Source organism: Chelon labrosus, assembly GCF_963514085.1.
Source record: "Chelon labrosus genome assembly, chromosome: 1".
In the NCBI taxonomy this organism is placed as follows: domain Eukaryota; kingdom Metazoa; phylum Chordata; class Actinopteri; order Mugiliformes; family Mugilidae; genus Chelon; species Chelon labrosus.
Genome location: NC_140337.1, coordinates 9182301 through 9189747, shown reverse-complemented (window position 1 = coordinate 9189747; position 7447 = coordinate 9182301).

The following is a 7447-nucleotide window of genomic DNA, read 5'->3' as shown; positions in this document are numbered from 1 at the left end:
GCCACTTTTAGGGTTGCCTTTGCAGTTTCTGTTCCTCACTCCCTCTCTCTCTCCCTCTCTCACACACACACAGGCACGGGCTCTCGCTCGATCACACTTATTATTCAAGATGTAGCCTGGATCTAAATTTAGCTCTTTCTGGAAAGTCAGCTTCACCCTGTAAGTCTGTCACTGCTTTCATGGGCATGTTCACATTGGATACCCTCTGTATTGTGTGTGTTTTGATCATCACATCTACTCAGTACAAAGGCAGGTTTTAAGAATATATCCAAAAGATGTGTCATTTCAGATTATCAGGCATAGAGATCAAGAGCTGAAGGGCCCCAAATGAAAACTGTGATAATCTCAACCCTTTTGCTACGTCTTGGTTTATACTGACACTTTACCAACTTTAGTTTATCTAAAAAAAATATCTTCAAGAGGTTGCTGCTTCCTTCTCAGATCATTTTTTGTCCTTTGCTTTAGAGCTTATTGTGCAGAAAAATCTCTTTAAAGCTGAACGCTGTGCAACTTTGTCAAATTTTATCTCACTTCCTTAATAACTGGTGGTAATTAAGGAAGCCCCCCCCCCCCCCCCCCCAGAGAGTTCAGAGAGAGCGCAACTGAATTAGCTAGTCCATGAAGCTGGAAGGGACTCGCTGTTTTGCTCAAGGACACGCATATGGCAGCACGGAGGCCTGAAGCCTGGGCGGTCAGCCTTAAACCAGCTCAGACTGCAACAGCACGGTTACCCCGCGGCATTTTGCTTTCGTAGCATCTCCTGTGATTTTATGGGAAACCTCAGATTCACCTGTGAAACTTCCTGAACAACTGTTGACTCGTGATAGGTGCAGAACAAAAGGCAGGCGTTATGTAACCTCTGCGACCAAATCTGCAAAATCTGAGCAAGGCAGTGTTGCGCTCTCTCTGCTGAGTGGACAAAAATGCAAGGTCCCCCCCGTGTCACCACGCATGTGTCACTTCAGTCCTGTATAGTTTAGCTGCACCTCTGCCCTCTGACCCAAATTCTAGTCTCTCTCTGTGTGTGCACCTCTTCCTGTACAGAGCAATGCACTGAAAAAAAAAAAAACGTTCGGCCCTGGAGTGTAAGAAACGACTGAACGCTCCTTTCCAGTCAAGCAGGAAGGGGCTGAAGGGATACTGTTCGCTCACACGACACATATTTGACAATTAGGAAACAGGTCAGTGGGACAGTTTGCTGACATTTTGCTGGCGTACCGCGCCGGCACAAAGCATTTTATTTTGTAGGTCAGTGAGTACAGACTTGTGTTTGGTTGTCTGTGGGTTAGCTGAAAAGCTTTTTTCCATCATAGAAACACATGAAACAAGTGGCAGTGCCATGGATGGAAAACAGAATCTTTAATAAATGTTTGCTTCTTTCTGTTCAAATACTCTTGTCTTGTGGTCTTGTGTATTTCATCACTGTCAGGAGAAACACTACCCAGTATCCACTGAATATCACACTCATAATTCAGGTTAAAGACATAAGACATCTCAAATGCTTCTTAATTTTTATTTTTATTTTTTTCACATAGAGGGGACACAATATTTGGCACCACTGTGACTTGAAGTCAGTAAATTCTTGCCATTCTCTACTTGTCAAGACGCCTGTAAGAGAGCTTTGTGATCAAACACACTGTTGGTCGTCTGATAGTGTTGATAGGTTTGGATGCAGATGTGGAAGACAGCCTTCCCTGCTCACTGATTGATACCAAACCACTTCCATTCAGTAGTGTTTGCTTGATTAGATTAGACGGCTTCTAATTTCATCATTCAAATTAAAGCGTGATAAAGACCTTTGATAAAATAACTGATTTGGAAAATATCCAAGAGTGCTTCTGTTTAAGCACAGAAAAGTGAGACTGGATGAGAAAATTATGCAATTAGGACCTGCCCCCCCAAAAAAGAGGAAAGATTTTGGAAATTTAATCAATTAAAGATCGGTAAAGTTTCCCCAAAGTTTCAAACGTCAAGGCCTGAATCAACATGACAGATTTGTTGGGGAATACTTAATGTTTGCATGTATTTATATTAAAGTAACACAACTCTGCCTATAATCTTCTGAAAACCCAAATTAAATAGCAAAGAAATAATCCACATATCCCCTCAATTTAATTTCAATATTTCTGAGACCATCTTGACCTCATGTGATGCTAACATGCTAATGGTACTCATCACAGAACTCTGTCGAAAAAAAAGATCATTGGTTATATGTAGGAATATCCAGGCTTTGGCTACTAACTGCAGTAGTACAGTAGCACTTAAAGGAGGTCTCTGTATTTGCAGAGGTCACAGGTATTCTTGTCTATACATGGGTTGTGGTACGTTGGATGTGTGTGCTCCTGTATGTGCGTGTGTGTTTGACCAGCTTACTGGACCGTTTGAGCACAAAGATAAAGCTCAGGAGGGTGCATGTGAAAACCCTGGAGACATGGTTGAAGAGGAGTGCAGAGCAAGACATTGAGGAGAAAGCATGAATCATCTTAACATATGTACAATGCAGTCAGTGACTCAGAGAGTTTTAGGGCAGGGGTTGTCTCCATGCAGAGGTATAACAGATTCAAAATGAAGTAAAAACTCAGGTTGCTTTAATATAAGGGAGTTCACATCCTCAATAGATGAACTGAGGAGGAATGTAATCATTTTTAACCTCACTACCACTACCACAAATTATCACTTCACCTTCATCTTGTCCAAATTTTGCCAATGTCTGTAAAACTAGGACGTTCTCAGCTATACTGAACGTTCAGTGCTAATTAGCAGAATCTAAGCTAAAACGCTAAACTTTGAGGGTACACATTTTGAACATTACACCAGCTGAACTTCTCTAGTGTTGTCACTGTGAACACGTTACAAACTTTGACCCATTTGCATTTAGTTCAAAGGACATACAACCCTGCAAGCACAGCCTCGCTGGACTGTTAGCATGTTAGCATGAATGTATGCTGCAGACCAATGGGGTTGTGTTTACAATGTTCAAAAGTCTATATGAACGCCCCTCCCTCCCCCCCCTTCTGCTATTCACGACCTTGCACAGTAGTTGCCACGTGTTTGCTGAAGTTTTCAAAAATAGCCGAGGTGGATGGTAAGTAAATATACAATGCTGTAATGTAATCATATAGAGTTTACATAGTGATTTTATCATATGTCTGAGCAGCCTATTGTTAGCCTCATCGCCCTCTAGACGGCAACAGTTACCCCAGCAATATGTTCAAGACTTGCTGTTGATGCTACCACTTTGAGTATATGACTTTCCAAGATATGTTTGAAAACAGCATTTGACTTGATGTCTTGTTGGTACATGACAATTCTGTATTGATGATATACCTGGTCGTTACAGCAACCATTTTCACTCACTGCTTGTTCTGAGAGCTTTTTGCTACCAGTGTGATCTTCATTAAGCTCACCACAACATAAGCTAAACTGACACCAGTAAAGAACAAGCCACCGTTGTTCCCGAGATACCTCACTGTCTGTATATTTAGGATGTTTACAGTCCAAAATTTAAGAAACTGGTTGCAAAAATGTCTGTAGTCTGACGTGAACCTTCTCAAATTAAAGCTAAGAGTTGTCACTTCGCTCTGCTATCCACTAGGAAAATCACAGCACTCTGGCCATTTGACCCATTTGAGGTGAAATCTTCGTGTCTTGAGATTAATAAGTTTGGATAAGTTTTTAGAAAATGCAAACACGGATGAAAAGGTGGGGAGTAAATGAGGAATGGCGGTGTTGTTTGAACACCATCAACATGTCCTGGCTGTTACTGGGAGTTTATCACTGTGGTAAAGCTGACTCTGGGCCTTTGTTCTGATAGTATTTCTGCATATCTGTGCATGGGGTGGGGGAGGGGGGTACGCACAGGACACAAACAATACCTGTACTCACGAGCACTCATACAGAATAATCTTGCAGTACAAGTAAATGTAAATATAACTGAGATATAATGCCTGTAACACTTCAAACGCAATGACAAGGTGATCTGCTGCCTAGATGTGGTCTCTCAGCTGTGGCTCACTTTATGTTAAGACACTTTTACAGTCCTCACCTCTCACACACATTCCACCTTTCAGTCATACAGAGTAACTGACGTAATCACCTGTTACCATATGCATGAACATACATGGCATATATCCTTTGTCCCTCTCTGGCAGGTGACAGATCAGGCAGTGAAAGGCACAGAGATTCTCCAGATAAGGCTGTTAATAAGTAACCCTGCTGTTTCAGGTTGTTTGCTGCTCAGTGGCTGGAAAATTGGGACAATAACATGCAAACACGGAGATAATGGCTGTGGTGCCAGGCAGGCAGAACACATGGAGATGCAAGTTTCCAACAAGAACCTGACCATCAATGGTGGCTGCTATACCAGAGTTGTGTTCCAAAGCTTTTGAAACATTATCTCTGTCTAATGGGACAAATACTGCTCACATTAAGGCAGATAGTAACAGTACCACATGATCATCTGGGTAAGATGAGCTGTTTTGGTTTCAGGATCCTGGAAATTACATTTAATCTTCACTGACATGACATGGCTGAACAAAAGCATGCTTTAACAGCAATGACATTATGGTTAGTCAGCATTTTGACATTCTTGAGAAGATTAAGATGAACAGATTGCTACCACTCCCATATCTGTCTTCCTTGTATGAGGCTACACCCTGAAGGCACTTACCGAAGCTAATTAGCACAAAGACCGTAAACCTCAATACAATAGGTAACCTGTAAAGCATGCTAACTAGCACATTTTATATGATACAGTCTTTTTTTATTTCAGTTTTACAGTTTAGTGCTTGTAAATAAAAAAGAGAAGATATTAATTAGGTTACTTTGAAAGAGGATTATCTTGAGGCTTTAGGACAGAGCATGGCTAGCTTTTCCCACTTGGTTCAAGTCTGTGCTAAGCTAAGCTAGCTAGATACTTACTGTCGTCACTGTAATTATGTTGGCATTTAGCTCAAAGCAGCTTTTCTTGTAGACAGCAGGCCTCACAGAGCCATTAAAAATCTCTTGTCTTGTTCGTACACACTCCATACAATTTATCGTTGTGTAAGCGTGTGTGTTTGCGTAGGGTGTCTTGTGACTTTCCAACAGATCCAGGTTAGCTGTTTCCATCTTGTACCAGTCCATATGCTAAGCTAACAAGCTGCTTAGAGTTGTCACTGTGAGCATATAAATATTTAGCTTAAATCTTAGCTTATTAGCTTTAAAGGTGGATGAGTTCAGTCTATATGTTCAGCTAACCTAACTAAGCGCAAGGATGAGTTACTATAGCCAACAATCAGGGGAGTGGAATTGATCTTCCCATCTAAACCCACCAACAATCAGCTGAATAATCAAACTAAGGCTTAAGTGTCTGCAGACTTGACACAGCTCAATTTATTTAAGAGGCGTTGCAGCTACCAGAACGTTATCATATGTAATATATGAATGCATGAATGGGTATTTCTGCTTCTCAAAATATTGAGTCCCTTTGAGATAAGGCTGATATTCTCACACAGACAATTAATTTCTGCATTGCAGTCATGTGATGAAATCTGAGATTACGTCAGGACCATTTTTCAAGGCCCTCAGTTGTCCAAGTCTGCAGCAGAAGCCAATTAAAAGAGAGATGAAAGAGGATAGACCTCTAATCGTTAAAAGCAAAAATGACACGCAGCCAGATTTTTCCAGTAGAAAAACCACGCTGATATTCATCCTGTTAGGCTGTGAGTATGAAACCTGGACACGAGCCAGAGCAGTAACAGTTCATCTAACTAATGCACTGAGCTGAGCTGGACCGATAAAAACACATGGGCCACAGGATCACGAGTACCTGCACAAGTACATGAACAGGGCCATATCCAGTCTTGTTCGGTCAGGTCTTCATCCTGCCATGGTTTTTTTATAAGGGATTGTACAAAAACGAATTGGATGGGGAGATTTATTTGGACCATGGACTATATGTAATGATAAAGCTCTGCATGGTGGCTCTGTTCATCACAAATCTTGGTAGAGCCTGACTCCGCCCAACTCCCTGAATCATCCCATGGTCAAAGAGGAGGGAGTAGTATCTGTTAAGTTATTTTAAAAAAATCCACACCCACTGTTTTCACAAATGGGAAAGACTAAAAATTCAATTTATACCTAGCTGTAAACGCGGCTTATTTCGGTTCGGAAGTTGGACATTTAAACATGGAGGTCTATGGGAATTGGCTAGTTTGTGGGGCCGGCCTCAAGGGTCCATGGAGATTCTCGCTTGTTTTGGACATGAAACTAGGCTCTAACAGACAAGGAAGTGTGAGAGCGTTCAGCTGTTTTGATGAAATTTTTATGTGTTTGTTTTTGGCACCAAATAACAGAAGACTTCTCCCCTGTTTTTGTGACCCCTGAAATAAAGAACCATGCGGTTCACCTATTCAGCTGCCGTTTAATAAGTAATGGCTTTTTCAGATTATGCTATTAATCAGAAACCAGAAACTATTAGGACAAAGACTAAATATATCACAGGATATGACAAAGTTAATTACGTGACGATGAAAGAGCCATTATCAGACTGTGGTGATCATATTACTTTTACTGTCCGGTTGGCTTGTTGTCTCTTCTTCGTGCATGTTTTTATTTTCAGCCTCTCCACATTGTTAACCCATCATGGTTTCCTCTGGTTACAGTTAACTCGATTCTCCACCTGTAATGATACCATCCAGCTTGCAGACTTGCACACACAATACTCAGTCTGTAATTTGAGCAGTCTTGAGGGGTGGCAGGCGAACAAAGGCGTTTGAGCACCTAATCCCTGCACGATGGCATCAGCTGATCAAGCCAAAACCAGCTTCACTTGGGTTGTAAAGCATTTTACCAGGCATGGAAGGAGAAAGAGGAGGAGGGGGAGTAGCCGTTATAACATAACCAAAAAAATGTCAGGAAACATAAAAGTAAGATGAGATTTAGTCTCCATTACCACTATATTATTTTAACACTAAATTTACTTTTGCTCTGCATGTTTTTAGACTCTCTACAGCCATAGGTCCTTTGGTTGACACCAAATAAGGAGCAGAGCGGTGACGTCCATCTCACCGCCCATCGTTTTCCTAGAAGCCTCCGTGTCTTCCAATCCTGTGGAAGACAGAGCACATGTTCATGAGCATGTGGTTCAGTAATGTGACATAGTGTTTATTCATACCTCTATATCCATAAACACTTATTTACAGCAACCTAAGACGAGGTTGCGCAACAGAGGGGAGAAAGGGAGGACAGAGAAGGAGGTTTTTTGGAGGAGGAGTGTGCTGAGGAAGAGGTGAGGAAAATGTCTGGACAGTTGAGGAGTTTGTGACCTCTGAGAGAAAGATGAGGAATGTGTGAATTTACAGCGAGAACCGGAGGAAAGACGGAGGGGTGAAGAGAAAGAAGGCACTGGTGGGCTAAGAGAGGAGGAGGAAGAGGAGGAGGAGGAGGAGGAGGAGGAGGAGGAGGA